This window comes from Chelonia mydas, chromosome 11 (assembly GCF_015237465.2).
Source record: "Chelonia mydas isolate rCheMyd1 chromosome 11, rCheMyd1.pri.v2, whole genome shotgun sequence".
NCBI lineage: Eukaryota > Metazoa > Chordata > Testudines > Cheloniidae > Chelonia > Chelonia mydas.
Window position 1 is genome coordinate 45,866,287 of NC_051251.2, and position 22,696 is coordinate 45,888,982.

Here is a 22,696-nt window from a genome sequence, read left to right on the forward strand (position 1 = left end):
CTGCCATCCATAAAACTCTGCCCAGCCTGTCACCAGTTTTTCCCTGTGTCTTCTCAGCCTGGCCTCACTGCTGAGACTCTGCCAGTCTCTGTTCCCTGAGCGCTGGACTGATGCATCTTCTCCAGATGTTATAGGATCAATGAAAGCAGGAGCAGTTTTTCATTTTAAAAAATCACAGCTTTGAGACCAGACTTGGAGGTTAATTTAACTGAATATTTCTGTGTGGGTAGGGAAGGTATCAGATGGTGGCAGTCAGATTTTTAGTGGGTATGTGGAGACCTAAGGTAAAGGTCAAAGCTCTTTTTACAAGCAGTTTAAGTCAGTACAAGAGTCCTGTTCCTCCACATGTAATTCAACTACGCTGGAAAGTGTTGGGCTGTCAGGATAGCATATAAAACATTACTAATTTCAAATCTTGATGCCAGGCATGTGACTATCTCTGCTTGGACCTCCATCAAGAGGTAAACTTCAGCTTGTCCCTACTTCCAGAAACTACTTTTCTGAAATTGCCATTGAATCAGTACCACTTAATTGTAGTTTATAGAATGGAAAAGCCTAAATGCAGGTGTATTTGATCTGTTCTGCTAGTGGAAGGAGAAAAATCATGTGTACGTACGCAACGTGGGTGCTGTTGGGATCTGCTTCCTTCCTCTTTTGAGTTACTCGCTGGTTGAAATTGGAATATGATTACCAGCAATGATGATAAAACACCAGGCTAAGGCAGGTCTAGGAGTAAGTGACTTGTGGCTGAGCTGCTTTACTGCTCACCATATTGTGTTGTGAAGAGGATCTAGGACAGGGGTTCTCGCAACAAATATTTTGGTGGCCTCAGAGTGCGGCCACCAACTCTTGCTGGTGGCTGCACTGACATTTTTTCCTAAAATTGTTTATTTTTCCTATAGTTAATAAAGTAATACGCACATATATACATCCAAATCGTAATTTATTTATGTAAGGTTTTGGGGTTTTTTTGCAGACTCAATAATAAAAATAATGCTCAGTTATCTCTATTCTTTACTGGACATAACGGAATAGAAACACAAATAAGGTGCTTTGCACGTTCTTGTCTTTTTTATTATTGTTTCTTTTGCTTTTTTGGTAAAAGTGGTTGTCTGGACAACAATTCTGAAGTAACTTTAAAAATGCTTTGACATAACAGAAGTCCAAATAATAATTGAAAACATCTCTGGGTGGCTTGGGTCTGGGGAGGAGAGGCACAGCTGCTGCTGGCTCTGGGCTTTGGCCAGCCCGGAGAGCCTCTGGCTGAGGGCGGGGGAGGATGTCTCGGGGCTTCGGCCAGCCCGGGGCTCCTCCAGCTGATGGGGGAGCACTCGGGGCTTCTCCGGGTGAGGGGCTTGTGGCTCCAGCCTGGGGGAGGAGCAGGGGGGTCTCAGGGCTCTGGGCAGAAGGGGTGGAGTCACTCCAAAGGGGTGATCAACCCGCTGCCCATGCGCCCACTGCTCGCCTCCTGCGTCCCTCCTCAGTCCCCAACCTACCGTTCACCTCCTCTTACTCCCTGCACCCACCGCTCGCCTCCTCACTCCCATGCTACAGACACCCATCTGCCCTCTGCAAGAACCCCGCTCGCTGGTGGCTCGCCACTCACCTCACTCCCCCCCTCACAGCCAGGCCCCCTACCCCGCCCACTCGCCTCGCCGCTCACCTCCTCCCCCAACTGCCCACTCACCTCGCTGCTCACCTTCGTCCCCACCCCCCGCTCGCCTCCTCACCCCAACACTTGCCTTGCCGCTTGCCTCTGCACCCCCCTTCGCCTCCTCACCTTGCTCCTTAAGCGTTGTGTGTCCCACCCGTGTCTCCAGAGAGGCAGTGCATGCAGGAGCAACAGGAAGAAGGGGAAGGGCTGATGCTTCCCCCACCACTGCCCAGGAACCCCCAGGTGGCCACGTGCGGTGATCTAGGAGGAGCAGTCAGTTTGCAGGCAAGCTACTAATGCTGATTGAGCATGCTGCAGGAACTGTCAAAGGGTAGAAGACTTTACAGCAGAGTGAATAAGATAAAAATTAACCAGCTGACCTAACTTTACTCCGAAGGCTGCCGACTCACTTACAGAAATATCATTGGAGTGTAAAAGAGGAGTCACACTTACATGCTGGAGACCACATACAAATGAGGCAAGACAGCCAGCAAGCCTGGAAGTGGCATTTTGACAACTGTCTCACCCACCCTCTTCCTTCCTTTCTAGCAGGGACAAAACTAACTTAACAGGGCTGGCATAGGAAGAAATGCCACCCACTGGCTTCAAAGGTGGGGGAACTTGATGGGGCCAGCAGTGAAAGGGGACAGTCCCAGTAGCAAGAGAGGGAGACACTTGCCAGGAAACAATAGGTAGCTCCTCCCCCAGGGAGTGTCTAGCTCTGATTGGCCGCCCCCACCCACCCACGCAGGGGCCATGTGAAGCGCCATTTGGCTCTGTTCCAGCAGCCCATGCTACCCACCCAAACTAGGAATGGGAACCCAGCTGGACAGATTCCTTGGATCTAGCCGATCCCTGTTTCGGGGGTCAAGAAGGGATTTTTTTCTCCCATGGGCTAATTGGCAGGGGACCAGGGAGTTTTCTGCCTTCCTCATAGCACCTTCAAGCCACAATGGGTTGAGTAGGAATGTGCTTAGTACCTAACTGAGGTTCTGGGGTAGAGATTTTTATTCGTTGCAACTTGTGGCTGGTTTCCAACGTGGTTAAGAGAATAAAATGAACAGTTCCCAGAGGTAAAAGACCTGGGATTTGTTGATGGGCCTTGGGCTCAGGTGATATGGTTAGACCTTGTGATCTTCGCAGGCCAAGGTCCCCACCCTGCTGCACGCTCTGTGCCCTTGAAGGAGGAGGGTGCTAGGACTCAGGAACAACTGGGGCAGGGGGAATGAGGAGAGCCTACCCAGTGTTTATATGGTAAGGAGCCGTGTGAGCCTGGCATTGGAGCCATTAAATGCCGGGTATAGGAGAGTATGGGTGATGGGTGGGTAGTGCCCCTCCGGCGTTTAAAGTTTAATAAAAGTTGCAGCCTGCTGCTTAAATCCATGCATGTGTCTGCACTCGTTTTGCTGCGGTGTCCACAGCAGTTGTCAAAAGCATACTTCACAAGCAAGAAATGACGCTTTCCTGGATTTTCCCTTACAATTGCACAGTTACATATGGACACATCCAGAGCTAACCACCATCTGCTTCCCCCACCCCACCCTCAAAAAACCCACTACCAAACAGAAATGGTATATTAAAACACCTTTCCCATAAATAATAAAACTAACATATGTAAAAACATAATCGTGATTGTTGTGGGTAGAGGAAGGTGGGAGCTAAAATGCTGCTGTCTTATATAAAGTTTATGTGAGACGGTTCTGCTGCTTATGTCTCGCTACAGGGGTAGCCTGGAGTGTCTCTTTTTACACTCTGCACAGATCAGCCATTAGCAGCTTTTAGAAGTAGCAAGCAAGCTGGTATTTTCCCTTAGAGACTGGAACGTATCATGCCATTAGGACTGCTTATATTACATGCCCTGAACACATTTGGTTCATTTCTTCTTTCTCCTTGGCATCAACTGTTTAGAGCAGGGACTGAAATTAGAAACATTTGTAAGGGGGAGGGTGTGAAGTAAATAATTAACCACTAGTAGCCTACAAAACACACATGATCCAGGCCGTTTGCTAAGATTTTCAATTTCTATTTTGCAAACCCACAGAGGAAGGCTGACACCTGCTCCTTACCTTATCCAGATGGGGGCACTCACAACTGCTTAACTGTCAGCCTTAAAAAGGAAAGAGTCCTTTATGGGAATCTGCTGCTCTGTCAAGTTTGGTATTATTGGATTCGCCCCCCCCCCCCAGTTCTGAGACAGGCGAAAACTCCACTTTGTAAATGCAAACTGGATGCAAGATGAACTATTGTGTGACTATTAAGCCACATCTACACTTAAAATTTAGATCAATTTAGCTATCTTGTGTAAGTGGGGGAATAGTCCCGCTGTTGTGGGGAACTTTCCTGGCTTCTGCACTACCCCGGTGAAGTGGGCTAGTGAAAGGATCTAAGTCCTCGCTCTCACTTCCTTTACCGAGTGGCCTCCCGGCCCTTGAGGGCTCCCCTTCCACTCTCCTGTCTGGCAGAGTCCTCATAACCCCAACAAGGCTGGGCCCAGGATTCCTGGGGGGCTCGACCCCCAACCCTGCTGTGGTCACCTAGGACAGGGGCTAGGGTGTCCCCACTCCGGGGTGTACTCTCTGCACTGGGCACTTCTCTGACCCACTGACCATTACATACAAGTTAAAGCAAATGCAAGTTATTTAATCAACAATTAATTTTAAAAAGAATAAGGAAAAATGGGAAAGGTGAAAGGAAACACATCAACCTGCTCTGTGGCAGGGAACATCACAAACAGTGTCTCTGGAATGTCAGGGCAGTTCACAGTCTGTTCCCTGTAAGTCCCAGGCCTCCTTCTCAGGCCCTGGCTGTGCTGTAGGGATGCTGTGGGTTGGACACTTGCTCTGGTGGTGGCCACAAGCTCTCAGGCTCTAAGTGGTAGGACCCTTCTTCCCAGTGTTGCCCCCACCCTGTCGGGGTTACGATCCACGCCTGGCCTGCAGAGCCTCTTGGCTGAGGCATCTCCCTGTGCTGGGCCCGCTGCCCAGGGTCCCCCTTGCTCTCCCCAGCTGCTCACCGCGCCCGGCTCCAGGCTGCTCCAGCCCCAGCTCCACCACTCTGTCTCTGCATGGCTGCTGCTGCTCTGCCTCCAGCTCCCTGGGCTGCATCTCTGGCCCCTCTGCCTCTGGTTGCTACAGCTCTGCTCCCAGGACAGGTCTGCTCTGCAGGCTGCTTCTGTGACTCTGCTCCCAGCACTGACCTGCTTCCTGGGCTGCTTTTCTGGCCCCTCTGGCTCCGGTTGCTGCAACTCTGCTCCCAGGACAGGGTCTGCTCCCTCTGGATCTGGCACAGCTCTGCTCCCCAGCTCAGCTTGGGCCCCTGCTTTCTCCTTAGCTCGGCCCCACTCTGTCTGATCCAGGCAAATCCAGCTCACATGGAGGACGGGACCTCCCTAGTCTCCTGACTCCTTGATTAGCTTGCCCGCCTGTCATTCAGGCTGATCTGGAGCATGGGCCTCTCCCCATTGTTCCTGGGGACTGTCAGTCTCAGGGTCCTGATTCCCCATCGACCCTTCCCCCTTTTTAGTATTGGGAGCTAGCCAACCAAAACACCCCCACTGTATGTTAGTAAGGGGGCAACAGTCCCCTTAAACTTGCTTAGGAGGTGTGAATAAGATATCACTAAGTCAGCGTGAACCGCAGTGTAGACACGGGTAGGTCAATGGAAGAATTCTGAAAGATGGATTAACTACAGCACCAGATAAGCTCTTTCCATTGCTGTAGGAAACATCTACACTATGGCACTATAGTATAGATATAGCTTTAGAATACCAACACAGTCAAGTGACTGGTTTGCTAACAAGGCAGGGTGATAGTCCGGTTTAAAATAAAAAGGAAAGTATGCAAAGAAATTTTTTTAAAAAAAAAAAAAGGTTTCAACAGATATAGCTTTAAAGTTAAATAAATATGTGAATGTAAAAAGGAAGAGCTCATTCAGTGCCGTATTATACTGGCAGCTGAGAGAATTGGTTTAAAATTTTATTAGGCGATCTCATTAAGGAAATGGGGGAGTAGGATTTATACGCTTCCCATCTCATAAGGCTTATATGGAATGTTTCAATATTTGAATGCTTAAGCATCGCAGACTAATGAAAAGATTATTGCAAGGCTCTTGAACAGTTTTATAGCTTGCAATAGCTGAAAAGATATGTTTATTTCAGGAAAGATTATTTAACTCATACAGAAATGTGTGCGTGATCTCTGCTAGAGCAATATGCCTGCAATTGTGTGAAATGTGTATATATAACACAGTAGCTGCATCTGTGGATGTAATCTGTTGACTGAAAAACCCAAATGATAAGATTGCAGTTTTGCTTTTGCTCAAAAGAACAGCAAATTAACCTGATCGTATTTTATATCATCTTATTCTAAGAGATTTAAAACTACATTTCACTTTAAAACTAATATTAAACCTAAAGGGCTATTAGACCATATTATCAGGTTTTACTGTTTATTTTCATTTTAATTTTTTGTCATCTCCTTTTTACATTGCCAGTTAGTTTACTAGCTATAAGATAAAGCACGTTTGTTGTAGAGAATGCTGTATTGGATTATTCTGAACTGTCTAACTTAAGTGTTGGCAAGGGTGTGTGTGGGGTGGGTGGGGGGGGAGAATATATTATTACATTTGTGTGAATCCAGAGAAACTTCATTAATGTAGTGCTATTACTCAGGATTCACACCAGTGTAGATGAAAGCAGAATTTAGCTAAATGGGAACAGTATGATTAAGTCTTAATAATTCTTTGCATATTCAGAGCTAGAAAAATGTTTCTAATACCTCTGGTAAATGTACTAACCAGGGCAAAAAATTACTATAAGGCACACTCCATGCAATTTAATTGAATGAAACAACTGTCTACTATTTTACTTTATGCTGTCATTTTTAAATACCTATATTCTTTTCCTCCATTATATTATCTCTTTTCTTCTTTCGCAAAATAATCTATATATAAAATCTCTCTGAGCTTTACTTTTTTGCCTTTTTAAGCCATCAGTTACTCCCTTTGCCTCACCCTCCTCAGGCTTGGAAACTTTCTCAGAGAACGAATAACCAGAGAAATAAACCCACTAGTCAAAGATTGATTTAAAAGATGAAGGAATACCACTGCCCAGGCAAGAATGATCAGGTGAGAGGCCAACTCTCCCTGCTGGGATTCCTACCAGATGCTTTCCCTGGGCCCTACTTGTGGGCTCCATCTTTCATGTCAGCATTCAACTGCTAGACATCTAATAAACGTGAAGCCCACCTCTCATCCCCTCCCCATTCAGCCCAAATCCTCCTGTCTGCTGCAGTATTGAGAGTGGCATTTCCATTACTCAAGCCTTCCCGCAGCTTTCTGGCTGCTGCAAAGTTCACCTTTCTGTTTCTCTCCCCTTCCTGCAGCCTCTATGGAGTCACTCTCCCCAATGAATATCCTGTTGCTTGCCTCCTCCATTATGTTGCTCACAGCTTTCCCAATGAGCTTTGGAGCAAAATGGATCAAATTTGTCAATTTTGCTGCTGTTTAAGATGCTCTGAATAACAGCAGTGAAAGCATAGGAGACTGGTTGTGTGCAGATACAGTAAGACCACACTGCTTTGGCTTAACCCACTCCATTTGACAGGTTATCTTTACAGCCAGAATGGCTATACACTTACTTTGAAAAGTCCACTCACCAATGAAAAGCAGCCAGCTTACCCAGGCAAGTACCTTCCACATCTGCAGAATCAAACCCTACATTTCTTTTAAAATTCCTTTAAAATTGACTAACTTTTCATATTAGAATTTGTCGCACTTTAAATGACTAAGTGGCCATCTAATTTAATTGTCGTTTCATATCATGGTATATGTTGAAATGTTTTTATGTAACTTCTGACTACAACATTCCTGATAGCACAGAAAAGGATTTGTCACTATATGCAAGGCTATGGCTACACTATTGAATTTCACAGAAAAGTTTCCACTGTTTAGCTTGACCGGGACTATAACCAGTCAGAACTGCAGCACAGACCGCTCTAGTGATTTTGAATGTTTTATTACCACAAAGTTAACTAAACGTACTGAAAAGTTAAACCATCCCTGGGAATCTTGAGTATGTTGTGACTTTCATTGCATCAGCAGCAATGGAAATTCTTTATGAAATTCCAAGCATAGCTAAGGTTTTAGAACTTTGGTCCTGTTTACATGGCACCATTAAGTACAGACAGTGTAAATATTCAGGAAGAAGAGGGGTAGAAAACTTTTCAAATAGCTTTATAGACATTTTTATGTTGGCTAAAATGTACATCTGTTTAAGTACTTCACCTCAATAGCCGTCAAAAGCTATCGCTGATTATGTTTAGTCCACTGAGCTGGTACTAATAACTTCATGGCCCCCCCATCTACACTAGAACCAAGCCTCAATCTCACTTTCTGTAACTCTGCTGAAAGTGGCTGTCTGCAATAGGAGTTAAACCATTTGCTACCCATTTGGAACCCTTTGGTTCCAACTTAATCAGGAATGGATGAATTTCCAAGTGTAAGTAGGGCCCTAATATGTGGTTTTTGGTTTTTTGGATGGTGTTTTTAACATTTGCTCTTCTAAGTCAAAACCAAGATTGGAGCCAGCTGTTCCAGATTACTTAAATGTTTCTGAATGTGTGTTAGTTCTGGAACCATTCAAATGAACAGAACGTCCAGCAATGCCAAGTGTATACTTGGCTGCACTGAGCAAACCTATATTCTAGATGTGTTTTTGACACGTTGTTCAACAGTGAAGCAGTTTTATTGAAATGTAATTGATCATAATTGGACTTCAAAGTTCTTACCCCATTGAGGTAAACAGAAGTTCACTGCTATCTTGGAGCTGCTGTTTCAGACTCTGAATGTCTGACTTTATGCTCATCTCAGGATGTCATGAGTTTGTCATCATGGCTCCATTTGTATCCAAAAGTGGTAGAGATGTCTGTGTTAAAACAAAAGTGTAATAGATTCTGGAAAATGGAAACTGTATCTTAAATTTGATGAATTTCTGATAGGGAGGCAATAGATGAAAATGCATAAAAATGATAGGCGCAGTTTGACTTCTATATTTGGGGCGGGCAGCTCCAGTCAGGCCAATGGAGCCATGCGCGGTGTTGGTGGGGGAATTCTGCTCCTGCCCGAGGCTTGCAGTTTGGGCGGGGCAACGCCCTCTGCTCCTCCCCCATGATAAAATACTTGTTTACTTTTTTTTTTTTTTTTTAACCCCACTAGATTCACTGTACAGATGTAGCGGCTCTATGGAACCCAGTATTGCAGAAACTAAACAAATATCCAAATCACATATGCTTGTAAATGCCATACATCAATATTTAGGGGGCAGTTACACTGTCAGGGCATGATGGGCAAAGGCTCTTGGAGTGGGACAAGAAGGAAGCTGTCAAAGGCAATGACTCACATCACTGGAAGCTGGACCTAAGTAAGAGACGGAATGAACTATATTCAGCTAACACTACTGGATTTGCCTGTAATTCTTTGCTAAAACTTTTGGAATTGGAATAATTGCAAACAGAAAGAGCAAAAACTTAATCTCTCCTATCCAGTTCTCCTATCTCAGAAACAGAATTTATATCTGGATGCACATCTTTTTTTGTCCAGACTACTGGACAAAGGTATGCATCCAGATTGAAGAGGGGGATCTTTTCTGATATGAACTCCATGGGGAGAACATCTGCAGGCAATACTGCTCTGCTGAAGTTAGAAGACCATGTTACCAGAAACTTCTCAGGCCACCCCTTAAGCTATCGCTGGAAGTGGTAAAATGAATACTCAGAAAGACAAGGACAGATTTCGTTGCATAATTTCAGCTCCCCTTTTTGCAGCCTAATTTTTGAAACTGCTCTGTAAACATCCTATCTCATTTGATGCCCTTCAGCATCAAAGGTCTACCAACACAGTCTGACATACCTTCTGCCTATAGACAAATTAGTCCCTTCACATACCCAGTAGGGTTTATTTTCTCCATTCCAAAGCAAAGTGTGATACGAAGCTAAAGTCCAAGTTCTTCTCTGTTACATGCATGTGACCATACTGAAGTGTGAAGGCAAAATTTGGCTCTTGGTTACAGTAGTTTTGTGAGGGTGTGGTCCAAGGCTTTAAGAGTTCACTACCACTTGCAGTCTGCTCTGCTCCCTATATAGTGATCATAGCAAATTATAAGTTGTAAGAGACAAAATAAGTGATAAAAGTCCAGAGAAGAGCAACAAAAATGATTAAAGGTCTAGAAAACATCACCTCTGAGGGAAGATTGAAAAAATTGGGTTTGCGTCGTCTGGAGAAGAGAAGACTGAGGGGGGGACATGATAACAGTTTTCAAGTACATAAAAGGTTGTTACAAAGAGGAGGGAGAAAAATGGTTCTCGTTAACGTCTGAGGATAGGACAAGAAGCAATGGGCTTAAAATTGCAACAAGGGCGATTTAGGCTGGACTTCAGGAAAAACTTCCTAACTGTCAGGGTAGTTAAGCACTGGAATAAATTGCGGCCGGGATCTCAGTCACTGGAGATTTTTTAAGAGCAGGTGAGACAAATACCTGTCAGGGATGGTCTAGATCAGTGGTTCTCTAATTGTGGGTCGGGACCCCAAAGTGGGTTGCGACCCCATTTCAATGAGGTCTCCAGAGCTGGTGTTAGACTTGCTAGGGCCCAGGGCCAAAGCCCAAGCCCCCCACCCTGGCAGCGGGGCTGAAGCCCTTAGGCTTTGGCTCCCCCTTCCCCCCCCTGCAGTGGTGGGGCTTGGGCGGGCTCAAGCTTCAGTCCCCCCTCCTGGAGTCATGAAGTAATTTTTGTTGTCCAAAGGGGGTTGCGGTGCAATGAAGTTTGAGAACCCCTGGTCTAGATAATACTTAGTTTAGTCTGCCTTGAGTGCAAGGGACTGGACTAGAAGACCTCTGAAGGTCCCTTCCAGTTCTACCATTCTATGATTGTCAGTGCTCATTTTTCTCCATTCTCCATTTTTTGCCTGGTGGAATGATGTAGGAGAGCAATGATCAGGTAATACCATTACCATTTGTTCCTGAAGATAATAAATAGGGAAAATTTTGAAAAGGATTTTGAAGATTGGGTATGCAATTTTCCCTTTTGAATTAGAGGGAAGGTGAGACAAGTTATTTACAGAATCAGCGATCAGCCTCACACTTGCATCTCTTCAGGCTAAATTTAGTAGATCAACTGTTTTCATTGCAATAATTTATTTTGGTGTTGATAATCATTGATTTAAGATGTTTTAACAAACACTAAATTCCGCTACTGATCACACCAGAGTAGTCATACCAAGTAGTCTTCTTCCTTGAGTCCCATCTGTCAGCTCAGCCGCACCGATAGGGCTGAACAAAGTCTTTCCACCGCTTTATGTCTCATACCAGCTCCCTGGCTTCATTCGTCTTTAAATCTTTTTTAAACCTTTTTTTAAACCACACCAAGGGCCAGAGCAGAATTTGGCTCTGTGTCGTGCTGAAAGGAAGGAAGACTTTCTTACTCTTATCAGCTATATAATATGTAATGACCAGGGGAATACGAGCAAAGCAGTATTGTGCATGTTATTTGGCTGTGAATTCAGTGTGAACTGTGGTGGAAACCGGGCTTTAAATGGTGTGGCACCGTTCAGTTTTACTGCAACGGAGTAGATGGATTTATATTTAGAAAAAAGTTGAACCTTGGTGGGTCACGTAACAAATGAGTATAAAATGATTAATATTCATGTGAATGTATACATTCAGGTTTAGCACTATGATAAACTCATTTCCAGCAATGTTTTAAAATTGTTGTAGCATTTCCATTTAAAAAACCTATTCTCTGTTGCTAATACTGATGTAAAACTGTGTTTTAGGCAAACACTGAAACAGGTTAGCCATTTTTAGTTATAGTACAAGTCTACATGATTCTTTTCTGCACAAATATAACTCAAAAAGTGTTTCAGTTCCAAATAAATACTCTAGCTTTTCCAAACAGTCCATGTAATGGTCTATTCATGTGAATCATCTGAACCAAAAATGACATAAGTTTATTAATATTTTTTTAAAAACTGCTGTGCATTAAGATCTCTGTTATCTTATATGTGACAAACTAAAGATTCATAGTCCTAGGGGATAAAGACATGTGTTCTGTAGTAAACTTAAGAGAATATTAAGGAAATGATTAAAACAAGGTCTCATGTACAACCTTAGTAAGTTGGATACATATGCGCTATAGTACCTGTCATTACATATTATTTCTCAAACAGATCCTACTGTTTTTCCCCAACATGACATACAGATGTAACATCTTTGTAATATTTTCCTTCTTGTATGCTTACACTATTTTCATGTCATAAGTGTATCCTTGATTTAGAGGGCTTTTTTCCCCCTTGTGTTCTTTTCCAAGGTATATTTTGTTGAGTGTTAGGATTATATAATTTGTTTCAATAACAGCCCAGTCTTCCTAATGCACATTTCTCGGAATAGCCAGGTAACTAGGTTACTAATTTAACTGCAAATTTAAGTCATCTGTACATGCCATCAGATTTTCATTATTACTTGGGTGCATTTAATCTGTAGGAAGTTGTATAAAAACTATTTACTGCATGGTCTTCATATAAATAGCTGTCATGGATTCTGGACTAAACTGTAGAAGATGGTATGACATGATTTTATATCAAAACCTGGAAAAATGTTGGCTAGACAATATGTGATAATATAATTAAAGACAATTATAATGCATATACAGGAAGAATTAGAAGTACGGTTGCATATGCAGTTTTAACATTTTCTGGTTTCTGAAGACTTAATCATATAACATTATGTCAGCTACTCTTGGGGAACTCTCTCTAGAGGTCCTAGTTTTGTCCTAACTGATCTCCTTCTATTCATCTCCCATTAGCACAGTCCATCAACTTAACCTAAAACGAGTTTATCAGCCCCTAAAGGAAGACTGCAAGCCCTGGAGTTTGTCTCCTTGTTTGTTTCTTTGAGGCAGCCTAGCACGAGGCTGTTACCCCTCCACTATGCCAGGCCTTTCTGCCTCCCCATCTCTCACTGTTCTCCTTCCTTTATAGCTGGACTTGTTTTCCTTATTGGTCCCTGCTGTTGGCACATACCTCTGGGATTGGCAGATTTAACAGATGTGCTGGGGTGTGGTCAGCCTAGTCACCTGTAAGCAGGGGAGACTCTCCTCTCCCTTCTGCCTGTGCTTTATGTGGGGTTTGTAAACCCCATGACATCTTAATGTTCCCTTAGCAGTCGTCCGTCATGCCCTCCCCAGCTCTGGAATTGAAGTATTTCTGTATCAAAAGAAAGGACTTGAAGAGGAAATAAATTTTGTCAGTGAAAATGCAAGTACTGTAACAGAACAAATTATTTAAGGTAACCAAATCAGATTTACATAAACATAGCGTCTGAAGTTCACATAAAAACAGTCACAGGCAGTGCTTGATCCTTTTAAAACTTATTTGATAGTGAAAACATTACAGATTATGACTATATTATATTGTAAACTGCTTAACGCTCACAGAGAAGTACCTTACCAAAGACAAAGAAAGGCCTCCTTTTGTTCTTGAGCAGGAATACGTGAATAGGAATATTTTTAGTTTTAATGATTTAAATTAACTTATTTAACTTTGGTGTGACCTAAGGACCTCTTGATACTAACTGGCAGAGGGCATAAGGGTTATAGCCCTCTGGTATTTACATTCTAGCTCCTCTATCTAAACCTGTGTCACATTGGGCATCAATATCATTGCAAAACGCTTGTACAGATTTTGTGTAAGGAGTTATGTATAGACACCGAAAATTACGTTCTTAGCATTGTCTCTAGGGACTGGTCACCAGCAAAGGTGAAAAACAGTTTTCTTTCAGGCAAGAAATGTTTAACCATCTGCCTATTTACATGTCAATTCAGTATTGTATGGTTCACGGTGAGCATCCTGTCACAAATCTGAACAGAATGTTAAGGATTATGAAATCATCAGAGAGAGATATGTAACAGGAAGAGGTAAACAATGGATGTGTGGGGAAGGAAAGGTAGGACCCTAGCTTGAGGTGCACATCAGAGGTCTGTGCTGGTATACTTAGGGGTTCAAAGAGACACCCTCGTAGCCTTCACCGAGGAAGTAAACTGACAGCAGTTTGTTTCATAAAAACAGGAATCTCAGCCAGGCTTGGCTGAAAACACTAAAGAGAACTTTGGGTGAGAAACTTCTTTAGATAGGAGGGGAACTTGTCGTTAAATTCAGTCCCTAGAAAGCGTGTTATGATTTGTTTCAGTGTAACTGTCTGTTTCCAGTATTCTTTTTCAACAGAAATAAACTTATTCTTGTTTTCACTATAAATATATCTAAGTACAGTGTGTTCAGTGAAGCTGAGTGCTAAGGTATAAGTAATACGCTGCAGTGTACTTTTTCTTTGGGAAAAGCAGGCCTGGTAATTCTGAGTGTCCAGCAAATAAGGGCCTGAACACTACAGGGAATGCTCAGAGGACTCAGAGATTGGGGCATGCCTATCACTAGCCTGGACAGAGTGAGGCCTGTGAAGGGCTGGAGGAGCATGTTTGTGTTGCCAGAGGCTGATGTAATCAGGGTGCTGACGCACAGCAGACACAAACAAGACTTCCTCATGCTGAGGGCAGGTGGTGAGGTGCCTCACAGTCCTGGGTATCCCGAGAAGTGTCACATACATATGGTATACTTTGTGTTTTAAAGAAAGGGCTCATTATACCAAATCTTGCTAGTATGAATATGAAAAGATTAAATTGCCAACAAGAGGTAACTTGTTCTTTGATGGAATAAATGATAGCGACAGATCATATACTCCAGCCTGTCTAATTATTGTTTTTAATGGTTGTGAAGATATTAGCTGACACCTAGGTCATCTCTACGTTAGATTGTTTTCACAGGCAGCTCAGGACACCTGTTAGAAGAACAGGAGCTACTTGGAAGCATTTCAGGGGCACATGTTCCAGTGAAAAGGAAGAGGACACCTGAAGCTGAGTAGAGGGTTATAGTAAAGACCACTGAACCGGGACAGGGAATGCAAGAGAGGCAGAGCAATGTCTGAAGAGCTGTGGGAGAACTACGATATCTGGGAGGCAGAGCAAGCCTGAGGTTTTAAAAAAAGATATCCACTTGCAACAAATGGAGTCGATGTTTGGGAGAGCATGGGAGCAGAGCTCCAGAAGCTGGGCCAGACTGCCAGGAAGCAGGAGAAGGGGTGTGATTGTGCCGTGATGCTAAGGAGCTAGCCTGGATGAGTATATCAAAACTAGATAAGCTGCAGCTAGTGACTGGTTTTGAGGGACCATTATGTGTAAATCAGGTTATCTATTTCAGGGTCTTCTAGAGCTGAGCAAGTGACAGCGGTGTTGAAGAACCATATTCATTTGCTCTTGGTGCAGTGAGTGCAACCTTTTTGTTTTGGATGGGGACTTTCCGTTTTGAGTACCCTGCTACACTTATCTATACCTTAGTCACTTTAAGATTAGATTCTGTTATACACTTTTCTCAGAACTATGCCTGGAGGCCTTCAGAAGCTGAAATCCAGCATGTGGCTGTTAAACTGAACTTTTCATAACTCTGGTGCTCCACAAACTGCCTCTGGATTTCAGTGTGGTATGTTTGACCTTTAAAGTCTTAAAGGTTTTCGGATGTGGTTACCGGAGAGACTGCCTCTCTCCTTGTTTGATAATACTGCAGCAGCAGTTAGTGGAGATTACTCTGGTTTCCTTAATATATAGCATTCTCCAGGAGGGCGCCCCTTCCCTTGGTTTGCCAGAGCCTCCCAAATTTACTGCAAAATTCTTCCTTTTCCTCCTTGGTGAGCAGGCAGGGTTACTTCTAAATACAATATAATTGATCTGAAGTGGGATTAGATTATGATTTGATAGGAAGAATAGCAGTTGATTTTAAGTGACCAATGCAGTTATTGATTATTAAGAGCTAAATAGTGGAAGGGGTGCCTAGAGTTTGGGATGGGTGTTTTGAGTAGGATTAATTTTTAAAATATGCAATATAAATAGGTTGTGACGGACTGGGAATTTTTGATAATATTTTGGCTGTTTACCTCAGTTTCCCCTATGAACTGCATGGTTAACTAGGTGGGAGGAAAAGGTTGTTTACTCTTTGCAGAGACCCAGCGATCCAGGTATAGCTGATGCCCTAACTCTCTGGGGCCTGGGCCCAGATAATTGCCTGGACATCTGGTACCAACAGCTAATGACTGGGGGGCCCCAAGCCAGCTGGTTATGACCAGCTGGAGAACAAAGGACTAAGAAAGATGGCCGGGTGACTGTGTTTGCCTAGGAACAGGAACAAAGGACTGAGGAGGGATCCCTTGCTAAGGATTTCAAGAGCTGGGGCTGGGCCTTCCGAGTGGGAGGTTCTCTGCTCTACCGCTCTTTACTTTCAGGTGGATGAGTCCAAGCTTGACCATTTTTAGAGTATGTTGCCACACTTATCTTACCCAAAGCCTGCCACCAGTAACAGTGGCTGAACAATGCAAAACCCGACCCTGTAGTGGTTTAACACCTGCCCACCCCCAAAGGGGCACTTGGCAGGTTCTAGGAAGGGCTGAGAACAGAGTCCAGTGCAGACAAACAATGGAATTCTTAATTTTGTCTTTAGCCTGCCTACAGATTGTGGGGATGGGCCTGTGACATGGGCCATCAGGCCTTCTCAGTGCCCTGTGGGAGGCGTCAGTGCCCTGACAGTCCCTGTTTGGGGAAAATCTACTCCATGGGGTTACCAACAAGACAGTCATCCAGAGGGCTAGAAGAGCTAGGGGGAAATACTGACCACTCAAGGGCCAATAGGCCAGTTAAGGTGGCTTGTCTGCTTCTTCTCAGAACAGTACAGGGTGAGGCTGGGACAGAGGAGGAGCTTCTCGCTGCTAGCCCAGAACTGCAGGGGCAGGCTGGGGTCCTGCCCTCAAATACTTCATTTGCCTTGGAGTTCTGGTGTGGTGTTTGTTTTATTTAATTCATTTATTTATTTAAAGGTGCAGGCTGCCAAAGGTTGAGGGGTTTTTGTTTTTACTGTTATTGAGCTGGGTATAGGTTGATACCAAGCTTATGGCCACAACGGGTGGATGGATGGAGGGAACGCCTTTAGTACCACGATTGGCCTTATAAGGGGACACTACAGAGTGGCCCAACTGCCACAGGGCTCTTCAGAAATGACAAGTCACATTCTCATTGACCGTGGAGAGCAAAAGAGTGAAATGGAAACAGTGTCATTGCCTCAACTTTGGTTCTGACTTAAGAAAGGACACCAGATTGAGCAGTGTCCCTCTTCTGAAAATATAAACAGCATAGTGTTTTCTTCCGCTTTGGAAAAAAACTCTGCTGCTCTCTGAGAATTACTTTTTTGGCTCATATGACGTTCCCACATAAGCAACAAGTTCACATTTTTATAGTGCTGGAAGGGCCCTTTCTTTCACATGCTGTAAGTTTATTTCTATGAAAAAGGGTAAATGTTCTACACTGTTCTTTGTGCTGCGATAGCAGACGTGACCTTTTACTCTACTTCTGAAGGCATGAGGAATAGAATGTACAAGGCAGAAGTAGCCCATCTTCTCTTACTGAACTTTGCCCTTTGAAAGACCTGATTCCTAACTTATACCTTTGTGATTTACAGTGGTGACACAAATTACCTGTAAGCAGATTTGAAAAATTGAGCCAGAGCCAGAGCCTAAGTCCCATCTTGAAAAATACCCGAGTCATTTAGAATCCTAAGTCCAATTGGAAGTCAGTGGGACTCAGGTGATTTTGCAGGTTTTACCAGTAGAGCCTGATTTAAAGCCTACCGAAGTTAATGGAGAAATACCCATTTATTTCAGTGAATTTTGGATAGCGCCCATACTATATACCGGGTCACATAAGTTTCCGTAGTTAACCATGTTAAAAAGCTCCTTCGTAATAGCCCAGAGTTATAGCTATGGTGGTCAGGGATGGGGAAAAGCTAGACCCCTAGCCAACAGAGCTAGGCTGACATAATCCCCCATGTAGATGCAGCTATGTTCATGGGAGATCGGTCTTCTGTACTGCAGACGCTTCCTACGTCAACGGTACCACAGAGCATTCAAGGGGTTTTTCCATCAGTGTAGTTAATCCATCTCTCCAACAGGCAGTAGTTAGTCTGACAGAAGAATTCTTCTGTTGATCTAGCTGGGTCGACATAGCATTCATGGCAAAAACTTTTTCACAGCCCTGAGGGATGTAGCTAGGTCAGTCTAATTTTTAAATGTAGACCAGGCCTCAATTAATGTTCTCTCACTTCTGTTATTTTTTGAGCAACTACCATGTTATAGTATTGAACCTAACATAGTTGGAGACTGAAATACAGTATAGGGTCATTAATGAACACTTTATAAGGATGATAGTTTATTGACCATTCATAACATCTGTATTGCTACTCCATGTATCAGCCATAGTAGATCAGTTCAGTGATATTTTAGATTACAAGTTTAAAGAATAAAGAGTTGTGGATGCTGTATAATGGACATCATAAGAAGTTTGATGTGGACTGTGTTAACTTCTGATTTCATAGAACTGATTTACATTGGTGTGGTATTCTCTTGAGAGATTTGGAATTACCATGGAAAATATTTTATGAAAGAGGAGTGATATTTCTAAATGGAGTTGCCTTTACCTGGCAAGGTTAAATTAAAGCAGTTAAGCTAATTGGTCAAAAGGCAAATAATACAGGTTACACTGAGCAATATTGGATCACCTTCTCCAGAGATGAAATAAATGCCATTGAGAGGCTTTAGAAACTAATTAGTGACATTGCAATATACATAAAATGTATAGCTGTACCTTCTGTCACACAACCATGCTTATTTCTAAAAAGAGACACTGAAATCTTTCATTGGCATGTAGACGAAAATAGCCTTGATGAAAACAGAAATGCTCTTTTTTGTAGGTACTCATTACACTTTTTATTTTAAGGTACCAACTGAGCTGTGTGAGAAAGATACCTGGGGTACGAAGTCACAAAAAGTTTAGACTTAGACATTTTGAACTGAAGTGATACTGAAACTCCAGAATAACTAAGTCATGGAACAGTGGAATCTGAAGAAAATGTTCAGGTTATGTTAGTGTCTAGGGGAAAACAAATTTTCTATTCATGCAAGTATAGAGAACTAGAAACTCACCTAGCCTTAATCATGGAGTATTTCAGAGGTGGGATACACAGAAAGGTGATGCAGTCATCTAAACTGGTTGTAACAAAAGTGGCTTGAGCTGTAAACAGGCTGCAATTTTCCCCTTCTGTGGCAGTTACTGGACAGAATTCGCTTTGTGATTAAAGGGAAATTTTGAGAGACTTCATTTTCTTCAGATTTTCCCCTTCTCTCTCCCCTCTCCCCCCCCCCCCCCCATATATTTTTTGAAGCAAGATTTTTCAAATTTTGGGGGGAAACTTCATTCTCTTTTTAATAAAAGAAAAAAAATTCTCTCCCTCCCCCCCTTTTTTTTTAACCATGTAAAAACCAGCAGGGGAAATAGTATTAAAGTGAAAGCTTATTCCCACACTCTCTTTCAAACACTTTAAAAAAAAAATTGTCCCTTGTTTTCCAGTGGGGAAAAAAGGGAGGGGGGGGAGGAATCATGAGGAAAAAAGTGAAAACAAGCTCTTACAAAAAAGTTAAAAAATTGAATTTATCAAGAAAAAAAAATGAAAAATACTTCCATTCCTTTTTAAGAAAAATTGTTAAATAAAATTTTTCACCAGCTCGGATTTTGACCTTTTATTTTGAAGATGCGGAACAGCAAAAAAATCTCTCCTCAGAGAGAATACTAGACCTCTGTTCGGCTTATCCTTCCATTTCCTTGCATACTTTATTGATTGAGGAAATATGTTGTTACACTGTTTTGTTGGGGTTTTTTAAACCAAAGTGAGCACTTGAAGAATTTAGAATATTTAAATGCTTTTTTATTAGCAAATTTGTGCCACTCTTCAGGGGGGCCAGCTCATAAGTAGTCAGTTTTCCAGTGGGACATTTTTCCTTCTGCAATGGTATTTTCATAGAACATGATACTCCTTCAGCAGTAGAAGGCTTGTGCTTAATATTGCTTTATTCTTTCAGTTTACCTTCTATTAGCAATGGCAGCTCAAATCAAGATTGTAATCTAAATGCTATTTTTTGGGATAACCATTCATCCTAATATGGCAGGGCCTATATGTTTGATTTGTTCTGAATGTTCTTTGAAGTGTAATCTGCTGATAACAGTATTTTAAGCACTTAGGCTAGTACTACCTTGGAAAAGTCCTCTCATGTCAGATTATTATGTGCTACAATAGGAAATTCAGGAAGAGTCCATGCCAATGTTCAGAAACCAATGTATCTAAATCCAGTATAGTTTCTGAATACTTGGGGCACGTATTTCCATGCAACAGCATCCATAGCACAGAAGTTATACAAAGTAAAAAGTAAGGTTTTTCTTCCAAAGCTGCTTGGGATGACATATCTACACAGTGTATAAAATACAGTGGGCTAGATCATTTGCCTGGGATAAAAAGCTGCTCTAATTCGGCAGTTGACTATTCCCCACGTACCAGGGAGTCCTTAGCTAGTTCCTACCATTCCTTAGCACATGGGATATTCCAGAACAAGGAGGGGGCAGAGCCAGGGAACAATGTGATTCTGAGTGCAGAACCCACCTGAGGGGTCTGTTTAAAGTACAGCAGGCCTGTGGCTATCCTAACTTATGCCTGGAACCCATTTGGCTCCTGTCTGCTCTCAGGAAAAGGAGATGCAAATAGGTGGCTTAGAGCCACCTTTGCTTCCTCAGCAACACTGATACCTGAGTTCAGCAACGCCCAGTAACTCTTCATCCCTTAATCTTCCATAATTTCCTTCTGCATTATCTTTTGGGGAAAACAGTGAAACATTTACGTAAGTTGTGGGCATGCAGCCTCTATGTTCTGCAGAACATCTGTCCACAACCCCTGCGAGCAGTTTTACAAATCACACTGGACAATCCTACCAGACAACATTTAGTTCTAGTAGACCCTGGTAAGATGCCCATCTGTTTGAAATAAGACCTTTCTTCTAAATTCCAAGTAGAAGAGTACATAGTTTTGAGGGGTGGTTAAAAATAAAAGTCTTATAGAGAGAGCACCTTGCTAAATTTTCCCAAACCAACAGAATTAGAAATTCATTGAGTACAGTCAAATAATTGAGACACAGTGGCACATTCAGACAAAAAGGAAGGTGTAGGAGTCATTGTTTTCCTTTGTGGTTTACAATCCCAGTAGTTCTTCAGAAGAGAGAGGCATTTAATATGAAGGTAACTTGGGTAGTCCTTTACTACGGGTGAACAAGAGCTCAGTTGGTTAGTCCCTCTCATTACTTTTATAGCAGACTTTGAAAAGGTCCATTTGTATGTTATGATTTGAGACTAATAAAGCTATTTCTTCTGGTTGCTAAAAGATTTATTACAAGGTTTTTCAGCATAGTGATCATAACCCTAGGACAGAAACATGTTTAGGGAGTTCTTTACCACCTTCCTGAAAAAATTTCGTTTTGTCACATAGAATCATTGTATGGAAAAAATTGAGAATTATTCTAGGTGGTTTACAGGATATAAGCAATTTCTAGAAATTGGTGTATAAAACTGGTAATTCACCAGGAAGAAATATAAAAACAAATTTTAGATCTTAGGATGCTTAGGCATCCTAAGTTCTTAGATGTTAGGCAGATGACAGAACAAGGAGCAACGGTCTTGAGTTGCAGTGGGGGAGGTCTAGGTTGGATATTAGGAAAAACTATTTCACTGGGAGGGTGGTGAAGCACTGGAAAGGGTTACCTAGGGAGGCGGTAGAATCTCCATCCTTAGAGGTTTCTAAGGTGAGGCTTGACAAAGCCCTGGCTGGGATGATTTAGTTGGGGTTAGTCCTGGTTTGAGCAGGGGGCTGGACTAGATGACCTCCTGAGGTCTCTTCCAACCCTTATCTTCTATGATTCTAGGCTTCCATTGGGTAAAAACTTTAGACTTTGTGGAAAGAGTTGGAATGTCCCAGTGAAGAGTCAATTGATCATCTCTTGGATCACATTCAGTAATTAGTTAGATCTTTTGAATAAAACATTGTAGACAACACTTTAATCAAGCAGAACCTCATTGAAGTAGACATCTAACTCTACTCCGTTCTCCTTTTAAACCCTTTCAAGATGTTCCATTTAAGTTGCCTTATATATTAGTGACCATAAGTTTGGCAAGGCATGTATATAATTTACAAGCATTGTTGGCATTCATTTTTACAGTTCCATTTAGGTTAAAGTTATTTAAAGAAACTATCCTAGGATTTTTTTCAAGTATTAATACATTTTCACATAAACCAGGAACTCCTTGAGATTTGAGCAAAAAGTACAGAAAACTAAATTTAATTCACTAGTTTCATGTTGAGATGTTTAACATTTGGGGAGAATGCAGAAGCCCTGGTTTATTAAAAATCTGTTGCACACAAATAAAAATGAATAGGTTCCAAAGCATTGACGTTAAGCATTGCAAACTGGATTAAGTTGTGCAGATTGGAGAGATTTCCAAGACATCTGGTAATTAACTTCCAACTCAAATGGAGCCTCAGTCCACAACAGCTACTGCTGGTTCGTGAACAGAAAAAAAAAAAAGTTGAAACCTAGCACTGGAGAGCAGGAGTCTTGTGTTCACAAATAATCAGTGGGATATTGAAAATGATTTTTTTGGAAAACTGCCTTTCTTCAAAAAGTTTAAGTAATTCCCCAACCTTTTCCTACTTTCCAAAATTTGTTGTAGCTTTTCTCCTGAGCAGAGATCCACTTAGGGAACTGCTTCTGACTTTCCCATTCAGTGGGACGATCAGTTGCTCTAATTTATACCAGCCTGTTACCATCCCAAAGAGACCATATATCAACTAGGAATAACTGGAGTGCACTGCGGTCACACTCCTTTTCCGCTTCAAAATGCCTTCTATGCTTAGGACTAGTGTTGGAGGCAGCTACACCAGCTCTAAAGCTGGTAAGTATCATTAGCTGAGGATATATGGCGACTTTCTGCTCCCTGAGTGGCACAAAGGGTAACAGAGTCAGGGAAGAGAATT

At 42.5% G+C, this 22,696-nt stretch overlaps 1 protein-coding gene and 1 long non-coding RNA gene across 6 annotated transcripts in view; one reads left to right on the forward strand and one right to left on the reverse strand.

Moving 5' to 3' along the window:
• The window catches only part of UBE2E3 (ubiquitin conjugating enzyme E2 E3), an 83,122-nt gene that overhangs the window by 34,879 nt on the left and 25,547 nt on the right, over nt 1-22,696 (forward strand). The window lies entirely within an intron of this gene.
• LOC122462510 lies at nt 1,057-2,131 on the reverse strand. Its single transcript, XR_006285074.1, has 2 exons — nt 1,781-2,131; nt 1,057-1,368 (listed from the first exon to the last, which is right to left on the reverse strand). It is a non-coding gene; the product is annotated as an uncharacterized LOC122462510 (long non-coding RNA).